The 26646-nt window shown below is 41.6% G+C and overlaps 1 pseudogene; it reads left to right on the top strand.

Annotated features, from left to right (window-relative positions):
• LOC101693773 overlaps positions 1 to 25821 on the top strand; it is a 106527-nt pseudogene extending 80706 nt beyond the window's left edge.
• The last annotated feature ends 825 nt before the right edge of the window (positions 25822 to 26646 follow it).

Below are 26646 nucleotides of genomic sequence, written 5' to 3'. Positions count from 1 at the left end.
GGTAAGGAATCTCAGGGTAGAAAACATATTCAGAACAAAATTACAGTATTGTACTTCTTCCTCAATAAAAATTCATTTCTTTCCTTACTTTCACAGAACATCGATAGTGGAGTCTAAAAAGGTTTCCAGACTGGTGTCCTTAAGAAAACAAGGTCTCTGAGGCAGATTTGGGACGGACCGTGAGGCTCTGTCTGAAGCTATCTTTCCCATGTGCGTTGTTTCAGTCGGCACTTTTGTCTTCCGCGTCCTCGAGACGCAAGTCTTTTAGATGTGCGTTTTCTTTGGATTTGCTGCTGAGTTCATTGCCATCAGAGGTTTTTCCCAGTTCCCAACGTTAGTCATTTTGCTGGTTTGTTGTTGCCACTTACGACCTTTGCGCTGATCCCGAGTGTTGGTCTGAGCTTAGCCTTGGAAGGCAGCAGACAGGGAGGGTGGGTGGAGATGGCTGAAAATTAGACCGGGGACATGAGTTTGAAGTCATGTTGGTGGTACTTACATCGTCAAGCAAGAGAATTCCAGCCCAAACTGGCAAAGAAAGGAGATTTGCTAGTTACTGTAACCTGAAAGTAGTAATCAACACTTTACAAAACAATGCCACATGTAGTATTTCCCTTTATTCTCAAATAATCCTTTTAGGCAAACTGCGCCATCCTTAGATTTCAACGCCAAGTTCGATTCCGAAGGTGGGTTGCCAATGACCGCACAGCCACTAGGTGGCGCGGTGGGATTCGGATCGAGGCTTAGGCTCTCCGGCTCTACTACACCTCCTTGGCACTCCCAGGATTGCTTTCTGTGAGGATGGAAGCGGGAAGGAGTAAGCAGAACGTGCAGACTCAGGTGGGAGAGAGGGAGGAAGACCCTGGTGCATTTCAATTAAGGACAGATTTACAGAACTGGGTAAAAAAAAAAAAAATTGAAAGCAAATCCCAAAGAGCAGAGAGGGGGAGGTTGCTGTGGGGATCTGGCTTTCCAGAGAGGGATGGCACTTGGAGAGAAAGGAAATGGTGTCAGTAGGGGAGAATGTTCCAAAGGGTCAATCCCCCCTCTTCACGGTGGAATCTCTGACTGTCGCGCACTGATCTGAGACTCTGCCTGTCGCAATGTGCGTCCTACATAGGGGGTTCTGTTTGCTTACATTGACACAGGTCTCTGTGGGTTCCGGTGTGAAAATATGGTCTCATATTTGCAAAGACAGTTGTCTGAAGTCACACAAACCGTTTTCAGAGCCCAAGGGCTCTGGTCTCACCTCTCATAATAGAAACACTTTCATTCAGAAGCAAAGAATCCAAGTGAGAAAGGGCAGAAAGGAGTCACTCTCTATACTGAGTTGTATAAAACGAGATTGGCTAGTCTCCTGAACTGTCCCGGGGCTGCCTTCACAGCTGAGAACAGCTTTTTGGTTTTAAAGTTTTATTTTGCTTGAAAGATTAAACACAAAAACAAAGCCTCTTTCCTCCCAGAGTCGTAGTCCATTCCGGTCTCTGTTTTTCTGCCTGGTGATACAATTTGTGATCAGATGCTTGATTAACTAATGGAGGCTCATTGTGAAGATCTTGTAGCTACCAGGAGGTTGTGGGAAGAAGGAGGAACAGAAAGAACCGGGAAGGGGGTTGTGTAAGCCACCCCTGTGATGTAGCATGACTAGGCGAATGGTGTGGCATCTTTGATGAAAACCCTTTCCAAAATGACCTTTTCTCTACTCACTTATACTGTGCATCTTTCTGAACCAGAGCTAGAAGGCTTGATAGGAAGGGACAAGCCTTAAGAGCTCCTTTGGAGGGTAATTAACTTGAGAAGCAGGCAGACCCCTGGGGCAGCATTTAGAAAGCATTGAGGAGAGAGGAAATCACAACAGAAAAAATCTTGAGGGCCGACTGGGCTGCGTGTGTGTGTGTGTGTGTGTGTGTGTGTGTCTGTGTTTGGGGACACAGAGAGGACACTTCCTTAATCTCTACCTTGCCCTTGAGTGACCAAAAACTGGTAATCCAGAGGTGTCATCAAACATACACATACCCTATAATTTCAGTTTAGAGGGACTTAACTTTTAGGAAACTCTTAGGGATCCTAGCACATAGATTGACTTTAATATATACACATTGTCCTATCTGTCTGTCTGGCCATCTTTACTTATTTTTTTTTTTAATGTATCTGCAACGTGGGTTGATGGTGAGGGTTTCAGAAGTATTGTGTGAGAAGAATTTTTATATATTTGTCTCACTGAAACTTAAAAAGCTGGTCAAGAGAAAAATCTATAAAAGGATGATAGGTCCCTTTATACTATTTTTTGAGGCGCTTTTGGAAACGATTTCCGATTTTTCTTTTTTTTTGAAATTACATCCAGTGATTGGACTATGACATCTTCTGTTAATGGTTGCCATCTTAGGTTTCCAATTTTAAAACAAAGCTACTGAGTCCAGAGAGACTGAGAATCTTTCCTTGCAACAAAAACGTATGATCCCTTCTCTGTGCCTAACCCTGGGACTCACGTTGCCAATAGCAAACTAGTTTTCTCATTTAGAGCAATAGTTTTCATTACACATGCGATGCTAAAGGCTAAAATAGTTATGCCTTGTGGCTTTCTTTAAACATAGCTTTGTAGATTGCAATTCTTTCCAATTCCTTTCTATAAATGTCCAATTCCTCTGTTGGACCCAGAGCAGAGGTCAGAGGGAGGAGGTCATGCTGAGAGGCCCCAAAGGGCAGAAGTCATAATTATATCTTGATTTTCACGTCAGCAGAGCTCAGGATGACCTGGCACTTGGAAGACTTCCTCATCTGGGCCTCTATGAATTAAAGAAGAGAAAGCATTACCATGCAAAGACTGTTCATTTTCTTTCTTTCTTTTTTTTTTTTTTAAGATTTTATTTATTTATTTGATAGACGAAGATCACAAGTAGGCAGAGAAACAGGCAGAGAGAGAGGAGGAAGCAGGCTCCCTGCTGAGCAGAAAGCCCGCCATGGGGCTCGGTCCCAGGCAGAGGCTTCAACCCACTGCACCACCCAGGTCCCCCCCCCCCTTATTTTTTTTAAAGATTTTATTTATTTATTTGACAGACAGAGATCAGACTGCTCATTTTCTGTTCTGTTTTTGTGCTATGGCCTTTTTGTTTCTCAGCTACCTCTTTGACTCTGTAAGTATCGAACATTTGTTTTCCTTTTGCCACCTTCTGGGGTCCTTTATCTCCGGCTTCTGTTATAATTACCAGGAAGATAGTGCCACAAAAATGCTCGATAATAAACCATCCAAACCTCAGTGACTTTAAGCAGTAATCGTTTATTCTGTGGTTTGGGTGCACCTAGACTGGGCAAGGCTGGTATCCAGGCTCCTGGTTCTGAGCTCTAGGTTCCAGACTTGAGGTCCTAGGCTCCAGGTTGAATCTGGTTCTGCCTGGAAGGCCTCTTCTCTTCCATGGACCAGGAGTTACCCAGGGTGTGTGGTGAGCTCAAATGTCTCATTCATGGACCCAAGATGAAGAGGCTGTGTCTTTGTGGGCACGTACTTCTCATGTCCAGGCACAAGACTGAAGAAGGAGAGCCTGGCCAAACAAACACACGCCGAGCCTCTGGTTGAATCTGGTTCACATTCTTTTGTCCCAAAGTCTGGGGTGTTGGTGGGGAAGGCAACAAAGCAACTCTGGCCTTGAGGGGGATTTGGTAAGGATGTGGAGATACAACGTACCCTCAGATGAGCAAAGAATTGGGGACAAAGAATTCAATCTTCTATAGACAGGAAGTGTCACAGTGCAGTGAAATAGTTTGCTTGCCTACATCTAGATAACGTGGACTCATGAGCTTGAAGAGCGCCATTTGGGCTCACCTCTGAATTTCTGCATCTAGCATAAGACTTATATTGGTCTGAGGTACTGAATAGATTATTCTGGAAATAAGTTGCTCAATAAATTATTCCAGAGCCAAATCAGATAGAAAGGATGGGAGTAATTCTCTCCCAGCTCCGTTTAAAAAGAAGGAATGAGAAAGAGCAGCAAGAAACAGGTATCCCTTTTTGTTGCTGACTCCTACAGCGCTTTTTTTTCTCCTCCTTTATTAATACGTATTCTTTTTGGCAGATGTTAAGTTTTCTTGGTTCCAAAGCTGTTGGTTACTCTTGCAAAAGCCCCTCATGGCAGGCAAAGTCCTCACTGTGATTTTCATTTCTCTATATTACCCAACACCTGTGTGGACACTTGCTGTTTTTGTTTTCATAAACAGAGCAGCAGTGTTCCCCAGGAAAACACATTTTTAACTTTTTGGTGAAACTTCTTGAAAATTGGATGGCCCCCGAAAATAAGATGTGATTGTCTTGAGGCTTTTTGTTCCCCCCATGAAACTGACAAGAAATGGAAATTCAGGCATTTAATTTTCCTTTGTGATCCCGGGCCTCATAACGTGTTAACACTGAGGCCAAAATAACAACTAGATATCCCCCTTGATATTATGTGTATTAGGCTCTTGCAACGAAGGATGTCAGTTGGATAAAAGGAACAGTGATCTATGCAACGCCTAGTTTTTCTTTCCACAAAGTATTCGAAAGCTAATTAACCACATTCATCTTGCAAAGTCCTACCTTCGTCTGGGAGGAAACATCAGTGCGCCACATTATCCCCTGTGCATTCAATATTCTTGGGTCATCTGTGGAAGGTATAGAACCGTTGGTCCTCAAATGTCCATGAGCTAATTCCCAGAGCCTGTGAATGTGTTACCTTATGTGGAACAATGACTTTGCAGACATGGGTTGGTTAAGGACCTGGAGAGGAGGTGATCATCCTAGGTTATCTGCGTGGGCCTGATGTCATCACAACGGTCCTTGCTAGGGAGAGTAGGGAGGCTCAGAAACAGGGCAGGAGATCTGGTGACAGAAACAGAGGCTGGAGATGTTCTACTATTGGTTTGGAAGATGGAAGAAGAGGCCATGGGCCGAGGGACCCAGGTGGCTCCTAGAAGCCGCAAAGGCAAGGAAATCGATTCTTCCCTCGCGTTTCCAGGAAGAATGCAGCCCTGCCAATGACTTTCAAACTTCTGATCTCCGAAATTATATGATGATAAATTTGTGTTGTTTTAAGTTAGGAAGTATGTGGCAATAGGAAACTAATATACCCTTCCCGCAAAGGCTTCCTTCTGCAAAGACCAAACCCTAAAACCTGAGGACGTTTTCTGGCTATGGAAGCAGATTTGTCCATGCACTGGGCCGGCCACGTGTGCCCAGCTCTTGAGCCTCTAAGAATGCCCTCAACCACTGACTAATAAAAGGAACATGCTAGCTTCCTTGGCCCTTAGGTGGGACAACTCCCAGACATGTTCCTGATGTTCTCTGGCAGTCTCAAACTGGAGTGAGACTTCTACGCCCACGGCAGTGATCTACCCAATGACCGCGTCTGCTGCCTCCCTTTCCTGTCTTATTTCTGCACTCTCATACCAGTGCTTCTGGGGGCCCCTCCCTACTATATTATGGGTCTCAGGGTCCATTTGTTGGGGATCACAGCCTAAGACACCCACACACATGCCTGGAGAATCAGTGGGATAGGAAGGAAAGCATGGCTGGGACAGAGCTTGGTATGACTTCTCCGAGAGCCCAGATAGTGTGGTATGCTTGGGACCCTCTTGGGTAGGGACGAAGGGGTTTCATAAAAAATCTTCCTGGTATTTTTGGGAGAAGACAGAACAAGTTTTCAATCTGTAAAAAGTTCGATAAATAGGAAGCTATGGAATGATTATGTAAGATTAATTGGAGTGCTTGAAAAGGAAGTAATTAACTTACTTTAAAATTCGCTCATTAATCTTATGCTAGTAACTTACCCATAAGATTTCTACAAGCCTTTACAAATAAAAAAATAAAAAACACCATGCGTAGGTGTTGTTCTGTTCATAGGTCAGTGGGAAAACAAAAGATAATCACAAGCTAAGTGAAATAAATAGGCAAAAGAACTGTAATATTCTGGGTTTTGTGAACATCACTTTGCAAGTGGGTAAAATGGAGAGGTTCACATGTATAGTCTGAAGTTGGCTTGTTAATAACAGCATAGGGTTCATGGCCGTTCCTGTCTCTTATCTCAAGGCAATCCACATGCTACATTCAAAAGTACAGCTCCTTTTGTGTGAGTCCTTGAACACCCACGATGCAGGAATGCTACTGCTACAGAGCGAGGGATGTGGTGTGTTCCGGCACCACTCAGAAAAAGCAACCTTAACCACCATTCTTTCAACCGCTCTATCTTACCAACAAAAGCAGCGGGCAGCTTTGCTCTTAGCAGTAGAACTGCTGTAGCTACAAAGGGATTTTCCCTATTTTCTTAACATTTCGGAATGAGGCCCGTTGCTTACTTTAGAGCTAGAATACTTTAGCTGTAAAATGTCAGTACTTTGACATTTAAATATGAAATGACCAAAACCTGATCATTGTAAAACATGAGAAAGTGATATTTGTATTACTGCACTTGAGAGCCGTCTAGAAATCTCTCCTGTTTAAATGGCTGATTGAAATATTTGAGAATCTTTATCTGCAGGTTGCGTCAAAGAGTTAGAAACTAAGAATTAAAACTCTCAGTATAAGTTATTTTAATATTCACTGTAGAGAAAAAAGCACATTGATGTAAATAATTCCAAAAAATAGAAACCACTCTTCTACAGAGAGAGAGATTTTTTACGGAGATAAATATTTCTCATTTGTTGACTTGGAGAAATCAGTACAAGTAGAATTAAATTTCCCTCTCTCTCATTCTTTTCTCCTCCGCCTCCTTGAGATGGTGTGTCTGCTTCCTATAAAAACTTGTAGGCTTCTGCTTCCTTGACACAATATATCAGTGTATATGTTTTAAAATGTCTGCCAACTGTGGTTTATTTTTGCAATGAAGTCCTTTATTGTAGTTCAAGTGAATAAACTCAATCAGTATTTATTTGAAATATATTTGGAAAACTTAACATTAAGTAAAATAGGCCTTTAGTCATGCTGTTCAGTGAGACTTCCTGTGATGACGGGAAAAACTCGACAGAGGCACTGTCCAATACACCATGTGTGACTAATGAGCACTTGAAATGGAGCTGGGCAGATAGGAAAATTGAATTTTTTCTTAGAGACCTAGACCGTGAGAACACCTGCGCTCGTACACCAGTGGAGGGGGAGGCGGCGCAGAAGGAGACCGAAAGAGAATTTTTTAGAAGATTTATTTATCTATTTGAGAGACAGAGTGAGAGCCAAGCATGAGTGGGGGAAGGGACAGAGAGAGAGAAAGAAGCAGACTCACAAGAAACATTCCACACTGAGTGCAGAGCCCAATGTGGGACTTGATCCCCCAACCCTGAGATCGTGACCTGAGCCAAAATTGAGTTGGATGCTTAATGACTGAGCCACCCAGGCACCTGTGAAGAATTGAATTTTTTGTCAATTGATTTAAATTTATTTATTATTATTATTTTTAAAGATTTTATTTATTTGACAGAGATCACAAGTAGGCAGAGAGGCAGGCAGAGAGAGAGAGAGAGAGAGAGGAGGAAGCAGGCTCCCCGCTGAGCAGAGAGCCCGATGCGGGGCTCGATCCCAGGACCCTGAGATCATGACCTGAGCTGAAGGCAGAGGCTTAACCCACTGAGCCACCCATGCACCCTTAAATTTTGCATTTTAGAATGAGCACTTGGGCAGCCAGGGGAAGGATGAATGCAAGTGCCCGAGAGATCAGCAGGTTGGAAGATTGGTACGTTCATCCGACCAATCGACGGTGCAGACTTAAATTATGAAAACGTTGTTGGGGGCACAAGAAATACTTAGGAGCTTGGGCATTCATTAAACATGAGGCATAAGGCAGGGAAAGGGAGTCTCAGTGTATCCTCCCCTTCCCTAAAGCAAGCAAAGGCTTGGGTGATAGCAGCTCTATGGGGGATTGTTCCAGGATATACAAGTGAGGAAGGAGACATGTAAGGCTGAGAAGGAAGGCGAGCCAATAAAGGGTGAACTGTGATCAGGCCAGTGCTGAGGGGCAGTTGGGACTCGGTGCCACTGGGACCGTCTGAGGAACTGTGTGAAATCCACATCATAGTTCGATGATGAGAAGGCAGGGGGCTTTTACTCCGAGGCTGTTAGCTTTCCCTGCACATCTGTATTAGGCACTTGTGGCCGAGTGAGCTCCTCTGCCATCAGAGAAAGTGCTCAGACGGAGAAGTAAGATGTGAGTGCTCCAGGAGGGAGGCTGTCAGCCAGCCAGGAACCATGTCCTTCCACGGCAGCCCCGAGGGATGCAGAAAAGGGCATTGGCCACATCTGTCCCGGATGGTTCGAAAGATGCTTTCACGATTCTGGAATGGTGTACTAGTCCTGAGATGGGAGAGATGTTAAAGAACATGGGGAGAACTTAGAAGCAGGTGCCATGCTCCACTTCTTTTGCATTTTCACGCGTGTCTCCCCTGCTTCACAATGGGCGTGGCAGGGCCAGATGGACAATGACGCCATCATGGCCTCCTCACCCAAACTCTCCCTATGGGAGGTGATTTCAGGTTGAATTAGTATTGAATAGTCCCACATCCTCTCTCCCGACATCCAACATGCTTGTATTTTTTTTTTAAATTTTATTTATTTATTTGATAGAGAACACAAGCAGGCAGAGAGGCAGGCAGAGAGAGAGAGAAGCAGGCTCTGCACTGAGCAGAGAGCCCGATGCGGGGCTTGATCCCAGGACCCCAGGACCATGACCTGAGCCGAAGGCAGAGGCTTTAACCCGCTGAGCCACCCAGGCGCCCCCAACATGCTTGTATTTAAATAGGGAGATATGGTCCAGGGAACTCTAAAATGGCCCCTAAGATTCCCACCTCTTGGTAATTGTCCCCACCTTTTGAGTGTGGGAAGAATTTATGAATATGATGGGATATCACTTCCATGATTAGCTTACATTATATGGCAAAGGTAAAGAGCTTTTGCAGAGATAAAAAAGACCCTTAATCAGCTAACTTTGAATTAATTAAAAATCAGATGACCTCGGATGGGCCAGAACTAATCAGTGAGCCTTCTAAGAGAGGGTCTAGAAATTAGGTTCTAGTGCTTGCTTTGAGGACACATACTGCCATGCTGGGAGAGGGCCTATGGAGACGGCCACTTGGCAAGGAACTTAGGGCAGCCTCGAGGAGCTGAGAGTGGGCCCCACTTTACAGCTAACAAAAAAATGGGAGCTTCAGTCATATAACCTCAAGAAAATGAACTCTTCTAAACACCACTAAGAGCTTAGAAGTGGATGCTTCCCCAGTCAAGTCTCCAGATAGGAATGTAGCCTGGCTAACACCTCGATTGTATCCTTTTAAGACCCCTAATGCAGCACCCAACTAAGCCATGCCTGGACTCGTGACCCATAGGAACTGTGGGATAATAAATGTATGTTCTTTTAAGCCCCTAAGTTTGTGGTAATTTATTACACAACAATTAAAAAAAACAAATATAGGTAGTAATTAAAAGAAGGAGTTCTTGGGGCGCCAGGGTGGCTCAGTGGATTAAGCCTCTGCCTTTGGCTTAGGTCATGGTCTCGGGGTCCTGGGATCGAGCCCCACATCAGACTCTCTGCTCAGCGGGGAGCCTGCTCCCCCCCCCACACTCTCTGCCTATATCTCTGACTACTTTTGATCTCTGTCTGTCAAGTAAATAAATAAAATCTTTAAAATTTAACCCACTTTGTTTTAATCAAAGGCCTTGGGCTGAACATTTGTGTGCCTCAGTTTCCTCATCTACACAATGAGAATAAAAATACAACTTAGAACACCACTAAACACCTCTTCTAAACACCACTAAGAGCTTGGAAGTGGATGCTTCTAAGTGGATGCTTTAATACCACAATTGTGGTATTAAATTCAGTGCCTGCCATTAAGCCAGTGCTCAGCTAAGTCAACTATTACTATGATATTTATTATGGCATCATTTTTATTATCTAATTTCTTGCAGGTTGTAGATTATCTGACAGCTTAACAATTAGATATTGAAATAAATGAAACTGAATCGAATTGATTTTTTTTTAGTTGTAAGCTATGATGGGCTGACCCAAGCAGAATGGAATAATTTTATGTTCAATTTTATGGAAATTAATTAGGCGTCTACTGTGTGCTTGGGAGAGGAAAATGAGTAAAACTATATCCTTGTGCTTAAAGAACATATGGTGAAGATTTATTGAAGAAAAATGTTAAACAAGGTAGCTTTTAATTACTTACGGAAACATAGCATACATGCATAAAATGGCACAAATCCTAGCTGAAAACAAATTTAAATAAACCTCCTTGTAACTGATGCCCAGATGAAGAAAACATAACATGACCAGCATCTGGCTGTCTCACCTTGTTCCTCGATCAAGTAATTACCCAGAGGCAATGCTTCTTCTGGTTTCTCATGCCATAGACTAGTCTCTCATGTTTTGAACTTTGTATAAATGGAATCACACAAAAAGCTCTCTTTTTTGTCTGGATTCTTTTGTTCAACACTGTGGTGGTAAGATTCAGCCGTACCATTGTGCATTTTTGTAGATCATTTATTCTCATTGCCATATAGAATTCCATTGTGCAAATATTCCACAATTTATCCATTTGACTGATGGACATTTGCATAGTTCTCAGTTTTTGCTGATTACAAATACTGTTCTATGAACATGCTAAGGGACATGTTTTAGTGAGTCTATATGCACATTTCTGTTGGAGAATATACATAGAAATGGAATCACATTTTGAATTTTGAAACAATAGTATGAGAACATTCTCAATAATGAAGGACATTGAGACATACGTGTAGTGCGACATTTGGGTGGAACCTTTACAAACTAGGGAGAAAAACAAGATAAACTTACTGAGCCAAAGCACAAAACTCATCAGTTTCTAGTAGTAGGTGTGTGCACTGTGGCAGAGGAAAATCCTTTCTTGACCAAGTACTGTTTCACTTCCTGGGTACACAGGAAACTGTACTTCCCAGCCTCCCTGGCAGCTATCTGAGTCCATATGACTGGGTTCTGGCCAATGGGATGTAGCCTTAAAAGTGAATGTTACTTACTGGCTTGGATATAAAACTTGACATAGTGATCTTCCACTCAGTCTCATTTCCTGGGGCAAGAGCCAATGAAGACAGTCCCTTCCAACTTCTGTTAGATTGTGATGACAGGAAAAAAATAAACCCTTGTTGGAACAGACCACTGAGATTTTAGTTTATTGCTGTTGTGTAACTGTAGGCAGTAAGAGAGGTTATAGAGAAATTTCATGACTTGGAGCTGTCCAAAACCTGGGAGTATTCAAACTATGCCTAGACTGCCATTGACAAGGAGTGTTAAAAATCATTGCTTGGTAGCATGTGCAGGCCTTTCTTATCACCTGTCATTCTAACAACTCTGCAGGACAGTCAGCTAACATGAGGAAAGTCAGGCTCAGAGAAAGTCTGTACCAAAGTGGCTGGTTGAGATCTGAGCCAGGGTTGTCCAACACCAGAACCCTTTTGACTTGTTTCTTCACCTGCATTTTCAGGTATCTTTGTTTGGGTTCCCTCTGAGACAAGGATTCCAGTACAAGTAGTTTGTTTGGGAGGTGACCCAAGGAAGTATCCATGGAGAAGTAAAAAAGAGAAGGTAGTCAACAAAGAGTATGTTTATCAAGCCAGTTACCATTAGAGACAGCTGGGTCTCATTTGGTGAGAGAATCTCTGGGATTAAGTGTCAAACACACTCCTCAGGTCTTCTCTCCCCAGGGGTGAGAGAGCTGGGGTATTTATACAGCACCAGTCTTCAAATTTCAGTTTAGATCAGAATCATCAGAGGGCTTATGAAAACATCGCTGGGTCCCATCCCCAGCTTTCTGATTCAGTAGATCTGAGGTGGAACTTGATAATTTGCATTTCTAACAAATTTTCAGGTGATACTGATGATGCTTGTCCAGGGACCCCATTTTGAGAACCACTATTGTTACTGTTTCAACGTGGAGTGTCTTCCCTGGAATCTCCTTTGGGAACATAGGTGTTTTTCTGAATTCCAAATTCTAAGATGAACCCCTTGGGAAAATGGGGCTAAGTATTATAATTCTCCTGTAAGAATTAAAACTTAACTCTCAATCCAGAGACTTTATGATTTCAAAGGAATCTACTGATGTTCAGTCAAAAGCTAGAGCAGAAGTATGAGCAAAAGCTTGCTCATGATGTGAAAGTTTAAGGTCAAAATTTCCAGGAGCAAAGACAGCAGCACATGGAAGAGAAGTGGTTATGATCTAATTGGTCAGTCTTATATCTATGTCTGTGTTAAAAAGGTGTGATGTATTCATACCCCTGTCAATTGTTAATGGTGTAATATTCTTGCAAATAAAATATTCCTGTTTGTACCAGTGACCACACTTTGTACAAATCCTATGATTTGTACATTAAAATAACATGTTTTAGGAGCAAAATAAGTCCTTAAATTGTCAATAAAATATGTGATTTGGGGTAGTGCCTTTAACTTTGTTAAGCAGTCAGAATAATCAGGTAATATACAAGAAATATGTAATATTTTTTTGACATTTCTAATCTTTGAATATCTACGGTAGGCTACTATTCTATGTAAGTACTACTAAACTTAATATTTATCATTCATTAAAATTTTTAAATGTCTGTAATAATGAGTAAAGAGTGTGAAAAACATTAATGTATTTAAAGAAAAATTTATAATTTGGGGAACTCCTGAGAAATCCCTAGTATTTCAATTTATTGCTTCAAATGTTGAAGAGGGGCTCCTGGGTGGCTCAGTCCGTTAAGCGTCTGCCTTCAGTTCAGGTCATGATCTCAGGGTCTGACATGGAGCCCCGCATCTCCCTCTCCTTCCCACTGGGGCGCTCTCTCACTATCTCTGTCACTTTCTCTCTCTCTCAAATAAATAAACAAAAATCTTTAAAAAAAATGTTGAAGAATTTGGAAACACCGTTGTGCACAAACTCCCATCCCTTATTATCAGAGACTATACATAGAGCTAATTATCTGACTTTCCCTCTTGTGGACAGCATGGGCAAAGCCAGTTCTATCAACGAAAAGCAGAGGAGATACGGTGATACGGTGATACGGTGAGGCAACAGACAAAAGAGGGGGGCGCCTGGGTGGCTCAGTGGGTTAAAGCCTCTGCCTTCAGCTCAGGTCATGATCCCAGGGTCCTGGGATCGAGTTCCGTATCAGGTTCTCTGCTCAGCAGGGAGCCTGCTTCCTCTCCTCTCTCTCTGCCTGCCTCTCTGCCTACTTGTGATCTCTGTCTGTCAAATAAATAAATAAAATCTTTAAAAAAAAAAACAGATAAAAGAGGATACAAATATTGGGGGAGGGGTTGGACTGAATTACCTTAAAAAATAACAATGGTTAAGCATCCAACCCTTGGCTTTGACTCAGGTCATGATCTCATGGGTTTTGAGATTGAGCCGTGCTCTCAGAGGGGAGTCTGCTTGGGATTCTCTCTCTCCCTCTCTCATTGCCCCTCCCCCTGCTCTCTCTCTCAAATAAATAAATCTTTAAAAAATAACTTGATTGAGGCATATTTGATATGCCATAAATTTCAGCCATTTAAGATGTACAATTTAATGATTTTTAGTAAATTTATAGTGTTGAGCAACTATCCCCACAATTCACTTCTAAAACATTTTTATTGCCCTCAAAATATCTGCCATGCCTATTTGCAGTCAATCCCAGTTACTTTTAAGGAATCTGTCAACCCTAAGATTCTATTGAAGCTAAAATTCTGAGTCTTGGGCACAGTTACGCTGCAGAAAATGTGAGCTCACTCCAGGGAATTCCAAAGGAATTTGCTTTTCTGAGAACCCATGCCTTCAGTGAACTTGCCATTTTGACAGCTTTCCTCATTAGCACACAACCTTTCACACTGAGCAGATTCAGAGCCACCTGTTGATTGTTTTGCTGTTAACTAGGACTCTGGCATCCTAGGAGTACTGAGGGCGAAGGGGCTCTGTCACATCTTAAAAACATCAGCTTTTTTGTTTATGTAGGCCCTTTGCTTCCAGGATGTTCTTAAGGATAAAATCAACAGAAGAGAAATCTTTTAAAACTTTGAAGTACAGGGCGCCTGGGTGGCTCAGTGCATTAAAGCCTCTGCCTTCGGCTCAGGTCATGATCTCAGGGTCCTGGGATCGAGTCCCGCATCGGACTCTCTGCTCAGCAGGGAGGCTGCTTCCCTCTCTCTCTCTCTCTCTGCCTGCCTCTCCATCTACTTGTGATCTCTCTTTGTCAAATAAATAAATAAAAAATCTTAAAAAAAAAACACCTTTGAAGTACAAGTGTTTTCTTCTGGGCTTTCCTTAGAATGTGGTCTTGTCCTGACTTCATAAAAAAATGAATTTAAAGCCAGTTCTCTCCATCCCAGTAGTAGAAATCGACGGTGCAACTGGAGAAGAGTTTTGCTACTCATCCCTGAGAATGTGCATTTCAGTTAGGCACAGAGGTGGCCTCTCCAGGGCTGGGAAAATTCTGTTATTGTGTTCTTTGGGTGGCTCAGTTGTTCAGTGTCTGCCTTTGGCTCAGGTCATGATCCTGGGGTCCTGGAATTGAGTCCCACATAGGGCTCCCTGCTCAGCGGGAAGCCTGCTTCTCCCTCTCCCACTCCCCCTGCTTGTGTTCCCTCTTTCACTGTCTCTCTGTCTAATAAATAAATAAAATCTTAAAAAAATTTATTTATTTGACAGAGAAATAGCACAGGTAGGCAGAAGCAGCAGGGAGAGGGAGAAGCAGGCTCTCCACTGAGCAGGGAGCCTGATGGGGGATTGATTTCAGGACCCTGGGATCATGACCTGAGCCGAAGGAAGACCCTTAACTGACTGAGTCACCCAGACACCCTGTTATTGTGCTTTTTAGTTCTCTTAGAAGTCCAGGAGTCCAGTTTTGTTGAGAGATAACTACAGTTGTGGTCAGATCCTTGATCAGATCCGTATTATCAGATCAAGTCATGACAATCCAAATTAAGAAATAAGGGTGCCTGGGTGGCTCAGTGGGTTAATAAGCCTCTGCCTTCGGCTCAGGTCATGATCTCAGGCTCCTGGGATCAAGCCCCGCATCGGGCTCTCTGCTCAGCGGGGAGCCTGCTTCCTCCTCTCTCTCTGCCTGCCTCTCTGCCTACTTGTGATCTCTCTTTCTCTGTCCAATAAATAAATAAAATCTTCAAAAAAAGTAAAAAAAAAATCAAGAAATAAACTTAAATGTCCAAGATAATACAAGGTAGCAAATTCATTCCCACATCCTATAAATGAATATTTATTTATTTATTTATTTATTTTACAGAGAGAGAGAGAGAGAGAGAGAGAGATCACAAGTAAGCAGAGAGGCAGGCAGAGAGAGAAGAGGAAGCAGGCTCCTTGCTGAGGAGAGTGTCCAGTGTGGCGCTCGATCCCAGGACCCTGAGATCATGACCTGAGCCAAAGGCAGCGGCTTAACCCACTGAGCCATCCAGGCGCCCATGAATACATATTTTTCACGAGACTTTGTTTTCTCATCTGTAAAGATAGGCCTAATTGTAACACACTCTAAAGTGTAACGGCTAAGTGTGTTGAAGAATAAGAAAGTATCTGGAATTGTCCAGAACAGTTAACATGCAGTGCATCCTATTTCCCCTTTTTTGCCTTGTTGACATTGATTAAGTGAAAAGTTGTATTTTCTATATAAGACATAAAAAATTACAGGTTCTGTTGTATATTTATGTTAACAAAGACTGAAGCTATTAATTTTAAAAAAATGCATTGGTATGTCTTCATAAAGTAGGACAAAGCACTTTTGTCAAGAAACACCAAAAAGCATAGTTTTTAAAGGATTTGGTCAATTAGGAAGCATATTTGCAACATATGTAATAGAGAAGTTAATAGTACTGTTATATAAAGGGCACTAACAAAACAATTTCAGTGAACATTGGAACAAAAAACATAAATAAGAAATTCACCAAAAGATGCACCTATAAACATATTTTAAAAGTTCACCCTTTAAAAATTTTTTTTTATTTTTTAAATTTCTTTTCAATGTTCCAGAATTCATTGTTTATGCATCATACCCAGTGCTCCATGCAATCCGTGCCCTCCTTAATACCCACCACCAGGCTCCCCCAACCCCCCACCCCCCATCCAAAACCCTCAGTTTGTTTTTCAGAGTCCACAGTCTCTCATGGTTCATCTCCCTTTCCAGTTTCAATTAAAAAAAAAAAATTCACCCTTGCCAGATTAAAAAAAAATGCAAATTGCATCTATAAGAAGATACTATTTTTAACCCACAAGATTGTAAAAAATTGAAAGTGTTAGTAATTTTCAGTGTAAGGACAGTGTAGTTAAGTAGACATGCTCAAACCCTGCTGGTGGGAGTGAAAATTAACACAGCCTTTGTGTATGGGGAATGTGTGACATGCACTTAAATATGTTGACCTCACAATTCAATTTCTAGGGCTTCTTCCTAAGGAAATAATTCTTTTTTCTTTTTTATTATTTTATTAAAAATTTAATTCCATTGCAATTAACATACAGGGTTACATTAGTTCCAGGTGTACATATAGTGATTCAGTAATCCTATACATTACTCAGTGCTCATTAGGGTATGTGTTCCCTTAATCCCCTTCACCTATTTTACCCAACCTTCCCCCCGTGTTCCCTCTGGCAACCAGCAGTTTTTTTCTTTATATTTAAGAGCCTGGTTTCGGGGCACCTGCGTGGCTCAGTCAGTTAAGCGTCTGCCTTTGGATCTGGTCACGATCTGGGTTCGAGCCTGGCATCGGGCTTCTTGCTCAGGGCAGAGCCTACGTCTCCCTCTCCCTCTGCTGCTCCTCCTGATTGTACTCTGTCTCTCTCTGTGTCAAATAAATAAATGGAATCTTTTAAAAAAGTCTGGTTTTTGGTTTGTCTCCTAATTTTTCTTCGCTTGTTTTATTTTCTTAAATTCCACATATGCATGAAATAATATGGTATTTGTCTTTCTCTGAATAACTTATTTCAGTAGCATTATATATTCTAGATCCATCCATGTTGTTGCAAATGGCAAGATTTCATTCTTTTTTTTTATGGCTGAGTAATATTCCTGTGTGTGTGTGTTTGTGTGTGTGTGTACAGAGCACTTCTTCATCCGTTCCTTTATTGATGGACACTTGGGTTGCCTCCATAATTGGCCTATTGTAAATAATGCTGCAGTGAACATAGGGGTGCATGTATCTTTTCTTCAAATTAGTGTTTTATTAGTGTTTTATTTTTCTTTGGGTAAATACACAGTAGCAGAATTACTGGATTGTATAGTAATTTGTTTTTAATTTTTTGAGGAATCTCCATACTGTTTTCCTCAGTGGCTACACCGGTTTGCATTCCCACCAACAAGTCACAGAGCTTCCTTTTTCTCCACATCCTTGCCAATGCTTGTTGTTTCTTGTGTTTTTATTTTAGCCATTCTGACAGGTGTGAGGTGAAACCTCATTGTGATTTTGATTTGCATTTCCCCGCTGATGAGTGGAGCATCTTTTCATGTGTCTGTTGGCCATCTAGATGTCTTCTTTGGAGAAGTATCTGTTCATGTTTTCTGCCCATTTATTTGTTTCTTTGGTGTGGAGTTGTATAAATTCTTTATATATTTTGGATATTAACCCCTTATTTGCAAATATTTTCTGCCATCCAGTGGGTTGTCTTTTTGTATTATTGATGCTTTCCTTTGAAGTGCAAAAGATTTTTATTTTGATGTAGTTCCAATAGTTTACATTGGCTTTTGTATCCCTTGGGTCAGGAGACATACCTAGAAAAATATTGCTATGACTAATGTCAGATTACTGCCTGTGTTCCCTCATAGGATTCTTTTTTTTTTTTTTTAAGATTTTTAAAACATTTATTTATTTGACAGAGAGATCACAAGTAGGCAGAGAGGCAGGCAGAGAGAGGGGGAAGCAGGCTTCCTGCTGAGCAGAGAGCCCGATGCGGGACTCGATCCCAGGACCTTGAGATCACGACCGGAGCCGAAGGCAGAAGCCCAACTCACTGAGCCACCCAGGCGCCCCTCCCTCTTAGGATTCTTATGTTTTGGGGCCTCACATTTAGGTCTTTAATCCATTTTGAGTTTATTTTTGTTTATTATGTACGGAAATGGTAGAGTTATTTTCTTTTGCATATAGCCCATCAAGTTTTCCCAACACCTTTGAGGAGACTTTTTCCCCATTGCGTATTCTCACCTCATTTGTTGAAAATTAATTGACCATATCGTTGTGCATTTATTTCTGGGTTCTCTATTATGTTCTACTGATCTATTTTTGTGCCACTGCCATTATTATTTTGAGTACTACAGCTCTGTAGTATATCTTGAAATCTGGAATTGTGTTACCTCCAGCTTTGTTCTTCTTTTTCAAGATCGCTTTGGCTATTCCAGGTCTTCTGTGGTTCCATACAAATTTTAGGATTAATTGTTCTAGTTCTGTAAAAAAATGCTGTTGGTATTTATGTAGGTTTTGCATTAAATTGGTAGATTACTTTGGATAATATGGACATTTTAACAAAATCTGTTCTCCCAAGTCATGAGCATAGATTATATTTTTATTTGTATCATCTTCAGTTTCTTTCATCAGTGTTTTATGGTTTTCAGAGTACGGGTCTTTTACTTTCTTGGTTAAGTTTATTCCTAGGTATTTTGTTCTTTTTGATGCAGTTTGTAAATGGGACTGTTTTCTTAATTTCTCTTTCTGCTACTTCATTATTAGTTTGTAGAAATGCAACAGATTTCTGTACTTTGATTTTGTATCCTGTGACCTTAGAGAATTCATCTATCGGTTATAGAAGTTTTTTGGTGGAGTCTTTAGGGTTTTCTATATGTAATATGTCAGCTGGAAAAAGTGAAAGTTTTACTTTTTCCTTACCCAATTTGGATGCCTTTTATTTCTTCTTTCTTGTCTGATTGCTGTGGCTAGGATTCCAGCACTAGGTTGAATGCAAGTGGTGAGAACAGGCATCTTTGTCTTATTTCTGATCGTAGAGGAAAAGCCTAAGAAAATAATTATTAGTATGTACAAAACTCAGCCATATAATATTCAAGATGTTCTATATGGGATTTAAAAAATTATATCTAAAACTTCAAACTATATCTAAAACTGCAAACCTAGATAGTCAATAAGGTGGGTGAAGTAACTGCTATAGGCATTCACCTGAATACTATGTAGTAAATTAAAATTACAGAAAAATAATTAATGACATAGGATGTGTATTTCTTTAAGGCAGTAACCTAAGTCAAGGTGACTATTGTAGTTTGATGACCAGAGCATTGCATGTCCACATTCAAGGCAGGAAGAGTAAAGGATCTGTATCAGAGGGTGCTGTTGGCATATTTATTCCTTTATAAGGATAAAAGATCTTTTCCAGAAGTTCCCAGCAAACTTCCTTTTCCCTCTTTTTGACAAGATCTGTATCGCATGTATACTTTTTTTTTAACCTCTTTAATAGAAAGTGGCAAGGGCCTGCATAACCCTAACTTTAGAGTCTCTCAACAGTTTTCCATAGGGCGCCTGGGTGGCTCAGTCCGTTAAGCGTCTGCCTATGGCTCAGGTCATGATCTCAGGTCGTGGGATGGAGCCCCATGCTCAGTGGGGAGTCTGCCTCTCCCTCTGCCCCTCTCCTACTTTGTGCTCTCTCATGCTCTTTCTCAAATAAATAAATAAAATCTTGAAAAAAACCCCAGTTTTTCCAAATTTCCAGGTGCCTTGAAAGAGGAGAGGGATTAATTCCTTTTCTCAGAGAAATTTTGTTTAGAACTCTTATGGGCTTATTAATTTAGTATACTTTCTTACCACTTTAGAATTTATTTTCATTTTTGTTTGTTGTGGAGTTTATTATACTATATGTATGTTTATGTATAGTATAACTATAGTGATAAGGAAATTATGTATTTATTTTAAATAGCTTAAACAAGAAAGCAATCCCGAGACGTAATTTATTTTTTGATCATATAGTAAAGGGATTTATGTGTCACCTGTTGTGTGTTTTTGGACAGAAGCTGTAGGGTGCTATGTTAGCACCAAGTAAGAACTTAAGGAGGTAAGAGCCTTTATTTTTAACAGCCAGCAATGAACTTAGGACACCCAGCTGAAATGGAATTTACTGTGGCTCTCTACCTTTGAAATATAACTGGGCTGTTTTTGAGCTCCCCAAATAGCAAACGCTGAAAAGAAAGACTCAGTTTTAACTAATAACACATCTATACACAAAAGCCTTTTGCCTGACCCTCATTAATACAACTAAAATCTGTTTCCATTTCCTTGTGGAGAAAAAGATTTTTCTCATTTCTTCCTTAATAAACACTTATAACTACACCCTGAAAATATACCATCCACATGTAGTGTCTTCTTCCCCAGGGTCCCGTCAAATTAAAATTACTCAACACCCCCAGTGCACACACAAATTCCTCATCAGAGCATATAAATTAGGGCCAAAAATACAACCTGAAAATTAGAGTAAATAGTAAAGAGCACTCTTGCCCCCATGCCGGTAGACCAAGTTCTAAAAATTGGCAGCTCTCTCAAAAATGTTTTCATCCACATACTATGAAGGAAAATGAAAAGATCCAAAAAACTAAAGGAATTTTTACTGAAACTAATTTTATTTTATTTTGGAATTTGAATTTGTGGTTAATTCTACATTTCAGTGTCTTATTTTTAAGGATACAAAGGAAGCTGATGACCAGTCCTTAAGTATATCTGCTTAACATACCCATACAAAAGGAAACCCTTCGCTTCTTCAAGGAGCCCATTTCTACCTATGACCAAACCACACTGCAGGGCATTACCAGTCCCTGTCGTTCCTTCAAAGATCAGTCCGGTTTTTCCCTTGAGAACTTAAACTGTTCTACTCAGTGCTAAGTTGCAACATGGTAACTAACATTTATCCAATTCTTACTCAGTGTCCTGCATTGTTTTAAGTGTTTTATATATGTCTTCTCAGTTAGTCTTCAAGATGATGCTATAGCCATGTGTTATTATTAATTATTGTCATTATATGTATTTGGGGAATCCATACCTTAATCGGTAGGAAGAAGATGTTTCTATATGTCCTTCTCCAGCTCTATTTCTTGACCTTAAAAATTGTAAGAACGGTGTATTCAAAACTCAAGTACCATATACTCACCCACAGCTGTGGTATAAGGTGTGGGCCAAAGGTGGATTGGCAGTTATCCAGTACAGCGGTGGGAGAGAACGTGGGGCCAGCATAACCTTGTTTTACTTTATTGTTGCCACCTTCCCAAAGGCCAAATTGGAACAGGTAGATTTTAAGAGTAACACAGGTAGATTGTATCTATGTGGATTTCATAATTTTAAGATGCAACACAAACATGTCTTTATTTCAACTTGAAATTTGATGTCTAAATCCACTGGAAGGGAGAGTATCGTGTTTTAACAAAATACCACACAACCACCGAATTCGGGTAGGGCTTTGAGTAGACTGCCTGGGTAGATTTGACCTGCTCCATGAAGATACACCCTACAAGGGTGACAGTCACTTCAGTTCTTTGTGACAGGTGTCTTATTGTCACTTCCAGCTACTGGCTACTGCTGGCTATTAGAGAACAGCATATATTCCAAGCTCAAGCAACCAAATTCTCTGGCGTAGGAATTAAAAATCCGGATTCAGAGGAGAATAGGAATCCTCTGTGTCTGGCTTGAACTGAAGACATGGAAATTTAAGGTCTGTGGAGCGATGGCCCTGAGCGCAGAGAAACGAAGATAACTGAGGAAAGAAAGAAAAACATAAACAGGGAAAAGCCATGCTGAGAGATCATATGGTCTAATACGGTAGGAAAAAGGGAGAGATTGCCTTTCTCTGGGTTTGGACAAATGTATAAGGACATATATCCACCATTATAGTATCATGGAGAAAAATTTGACTGCTCTAAAAATCTCTGGTCTTTTACTTATTCATCCTTCCCTCTCCCTGACCCTTGGCAACCAATGATCTTTTCATAGTCTCCACAGATTTGCCTTTTCAAGAATGTCATATAATCGGAATCAAACAGTATATAGCCTTTTTAGATTGGTTTCTTTCACTTATTAATATGCATTGACTTTCCTGCCATGTCTCATCATGGTTTGATGACTCATTTCTTTTCAGCACTGAATAATATTCCATCGTCTGGATGGACCACAGTTTATTTGTCCATTCACCTACTGAAGGACATCTTGCCTGCTTGTGAGGCTTGATGTCTTTATAAATAAATTATAATTATAAATCAATTATAAATAAAGTTGCTGTAGACATCTGAGTGCAGGTTTTTGTGTGGACATCGTTTTCGACTCCTTTGAGTAAATACCAAACAGTGTGATTGATGGATTGTATGATAAGAGTATGATTAATTTTGTAAGAAACTGCCACAGTGGCTGGACCTCTTTGCTTTCCCACCAGCTGTGAGAGTTCCTGTTGCTCCACATCCTTGCCAGCAGCTGGAGATGTCAGTGCTCCAGAGTTTGGGGATTCTTCTAGAATCTAGTGGTATATCATTGTTTCAGTTTACATTTACCCGGTGACATACGAAGTGAAGCTCTTTTGACATTTGTACAGCTTCTTTGGTGAGATGTCTGTCAAGGCCTTTGGCCCATGTTTTAATTTGGGTTGTTCTGTTTTCTCGTTGTGGAGTTTCAAGTGTTCTATGTATATTTGGGATAATAGTCCTTTATCAGATGTCTTTTGCAAATGTTTTCTCGCAGTCTGTGGCCCATCTTCTCATTCTCTTCACAGTTTTTGCACAGCAGAAAAAGTTAATTTTAGTGAAGTCCAGCTTGTCATTATGTCTCTCATGGATCGTGTCTTTAGTGTTGTGTCTAAAAAGTCATTGTCCTGTTGCCGCACAACACTGGTAGGAGTGCCCCAGGCATAATCTGAAACTGGCCCCCATACTCCCAGGGCAGAGAGACCAAAGACAGAGACAGGCCACTTCAGGGTAGTCACTGACAAGTTTAGTGAGCAAGGGAACTTAACCTGTGAGGCTTGTCTTGAACAACAGCAAGATTAGTAGCTCTCCACACCTGCCCATCAAATTTTAAAAGCTTATATATGGGAATTAACTGGGTCCAGTCCTGGATGGTCTTCACACCACAGCACTATCTCAAAGCTGTGTTGTTGGAGCAGCCACTGGGAGTGGGGAAGGCAAGTGATATCCACATTCCAAGGAGAGGGGAAGAGGTGTAGAGCCTCTGGGGTCCAGCTCACGGCTCAACTGGGGATCATGTCCTCTCATGTCCTCTCAGTTTTCTCCTATGCTATCTACTAGGAGTTTTGTAGTTTTGTGCTTTATGTTCAGGTCTGTGATTCACTTTCAGTTAATTTTGGATGTGGTTATGAAACGTAAGGCGTCCTTGAACTTGTCTCATTAGAACTATTCTGCATCTTGACGGTGGTGGTGGATATACAGATCTACACTTGATAAATCATATAGACTTAACACCCGTACAAGTATAAGTAAAACTGAGGAAAACTGATTAATATCAGTAGAATACATCACCATCAATATCCTGGTTGTCACATTACATTATAGTTTTGGAAAACATTGCCATTGGGGGAAATGGATAAAGTGTATGTGAGATCTCTCTTTATTATTAATTCTAATTTCATATGAATCCCTATAATGATCTAAGTACAAAAGGACTGTAAGTTAAGCCCAAGAACTAAGCTATATGGTCTTTGGAATCACAGAATTAATGGTAGAATTGGGAAAGTCCTTAAAACAACATTTCCTACATTATGTTTTCAGAATGGTATTTCCATAACATACTCCACTGAAAAAAAAAGTGAGTTCATGTTCAAATAAGCAAAGGATGTTGTATATTTTAAATTCTCTCCTAGAGATTTACTGTGCTTGTGACTTTAATAATAAAAGTTCTGAAAATGTCTGCATATTAGTCCTACGTGGCTTTGATCATCCTGGGTTACAAACATCCCCAGAATCTCAAAATCATAAAAAGTAAACAGCTGAGTGGCTGGGGCTTTGCGGATCTACGGTGGGCTTGGCTTCTGTTCCATGGGACTCACATCCTCCTCTTTAACTCTGTGTTTCCCCCAAATTATTTCATTGCGCTTGGTGCTGGGAGTAATGGCGATCAAAGCAGACAAAATCTTAACCATCTGGCAAGCAAGACAGAGAATCAAATTATCAGAGAAACAAAACATAAATACACGCTGTGATAGATGCTTTCTGAAAGAAAGACTCACGAGACTCTAAGTGCATTTAAAATAGGGATTTGACCTTGTCTGAGAGAGTGAGGTTGGTGAAGGAAGGTTCCCAATAGATGGGACATTTGGCTGATGTCTGAAAGAGATCATATTATATAGAAGCATGACGGCGGCTGTGTCGCGGTAAGCAGTATGAAGCCTGTGGCTCATTTGTAGTCATTGTGGCTGGAGTGTAGACAGAAGAAAAGAATTGTGAGGCAAAGCCTAAAAGGAAGGGGGCGCCTGGGTGGCTCAGCCAGTTAAGTGTCGGACTCCCGATTGCGACTCAGGTCATGACGTCATTGTGATGACGTGGAACCCCGCACGGGGCTCTGTGCTCACTGTGGAGTCTGCTTGAGGGTCTCTTCCTTTCCCTCCACCCCCTCCCTGTGCGCATGTGCGATTTTGCCAAATAAATAAATAAAAATATTTTAAAAACCCAACCAAACACAAAGGAGGGCTGGGCTGAGCTGGATAGAGCCTCAGGGTTCAGGGGGCAGATTCAGGGCTTCATTGTCAGAGGCGTAGGAAGCCGCAGAATGATGTTCTTTGACCAGTGACAGGACCGGTTTCTTGTATTGAGAGGCCCTTTGTGGCTGTGTTGCAGAGGTGGCTGGGTGAGAGGGAAGAAGGGAAGGCCAGTCAGTACACGCTCATTTTCATTTCTTGTAAGCTGTGTAAACATCCCTTCGTGCACGTTTAGAGAAACTGGCAAACATAGGTTTGCCGGTATATTGTATATGTTTTTTTGCAACTGTTGCCCTAGAACCAATTGCAGCTGTCACATTCTGGGGATATTCAAACTGTGCCCTCAGGCTTGAGGAAAGGACACACATTGGGCTTCCCCCCAGGGGCGGGTTAGGGACTGTGTTCTATACTTTATATTTGCTTTTACACGCGTGACAAGATTTTCTTCTTAAGATAAACCCATTAGGGTTGTGATTTTTCATTTGGCAAAACTTAGAAAAATCGGATTCAGCTGTGATTCTCAATCAGTTATGTCCTCAAGGTTTTGGAGCCCGCTGTGGCGTCTCAACTGATTTTTCTACTTAGAATGAAAGTTTAAGCATCTGTCATTCTTTGTGGCTGAACCATGTACAACTCCCAAGAGAATAACCAAGTATGTCCCCAATAAGAGGATAAATAGAAGAGGCACTCATCCAAAAAAAAAAAAAAAAAAAAAAGGCATGATAACAGGCCTGACAGAGACATCGACTGGATGGCTAGAAATAGTTCCCAGGAAACCCTGGAAGGAAAGCCAGCTGGAGCAGGAGGTTAGGTGAGATGGCATTTTCTAAAGGTTGGCAGTGGGAATGTGGCAGCTGAACTGGAAGACTCACTGAGAACTTGGGAGGGGGAGGGCTGTCCAGGGTGAGGAAAGAGCCAGAATGGAAAGGCAGCCCATGTGCTCCTGTGGCTGTGAGCCGGCTCTCGGTCTGTAGGTGGTCCGGCCGGTTCCTGGCTAAGGCCCCCATCTCCTCGCTGCCGGGTATGTTGGCCCCTAGCAGCTCACGGCTGCCCCTTTCTCTGAAGATTTGCCCCCTGTGGCATGGCAGCTGCCTCACCGGGAAGCGCAGCCCACCGTCCCCACCCCCAGAGGCCAGAGCTAGTGATTTATTGGCCTGGAGGCCTGAAAGAATGCATAAGGAATGCATATCGATTCTGATGGGATCTGCCTGAAGCTAGTCTCCTGCCGAGCCGCTCCCGCACCCCACCCTGTCCTGCTTCCGTCCCTCCCCTTCTCTCGAAGGTTCTCCTTCCATGAACCGCACACCTTCAAAGCTGTCTCAGGCCTGGCTTCTAGGGAACTGATTCTAAGACAGGGGCTTGGCAGTGATCCACAGTTACTTAAAAGTTTTTTCGAGAATAATTTACCGATGAACACAGGTTGGGTAAACATACCTTCTCTGCCTTACAAATACTTCAACGGGCCATTAAGAGGGACTTGCCAAAAACTGATGCTATCCAATGAATAGGACACCTGGACGGCTTGGCTCGGGCACAGGTGTTCAGTCTCAACACCTGGTAGCCTGGGAGGCTTACATGAAGTCCCTGGACTGTGGTTCCCCAGGAGAGTTCCTACAGAGCATGGGTGGGCAAAACTGTGACACGATGGGACAATTCTGGCCCGCAGCCCATTTTTTTTTTTTTTAAACCCATAAGCTAAGAGTAGCCTTATATCTTTAAATGCCCCCTCAAATCAAAAGAAGAATATTTGTGGGGTATGTAATTAAATGCAATTGAAATTTTAGTGTCTACACATACAGTGTTATAGTCTCCCATCTACAACCATTTGTTTTCTTATTATCTGTGGCTCCTTTCCCCCTGAAGCAGCAGAATGGAGAAGGTACAGCAGAGGCTGTAGAGCCAGCAAAGCCTAAAATATGTACTATCTGCTTTTATAGAGAAAGTTGCTGACTCGGGCTGTAGAGGAATGAGGGGCTTGAGTCCTGCTCTGTTTGACAGGGTTTGCTCTGAATAGCGAGTGCCAGCTGTTCGAGGATT

This window comes from Mustela putorius, unplaced genomic scaffold (assembly GCF_011764305.1).
Source record: "Mustela putorius furo isolate JIRA1106 unplaced genomic scaffold, ASM1176430v1.1 tig00003836_pilon_pilon_pilon, whole genome shotgun sequence".
Taxonomy (NCBI): domain Eukaryota; kingdom Metazoa; phylum Chordata; class Mammalia; order Carnivora; family Mustelidae; genus Mustela; species Mustela putorius.
This window is presented reverse-complemented; position numbering and strand designations above follow the sequence as displayed.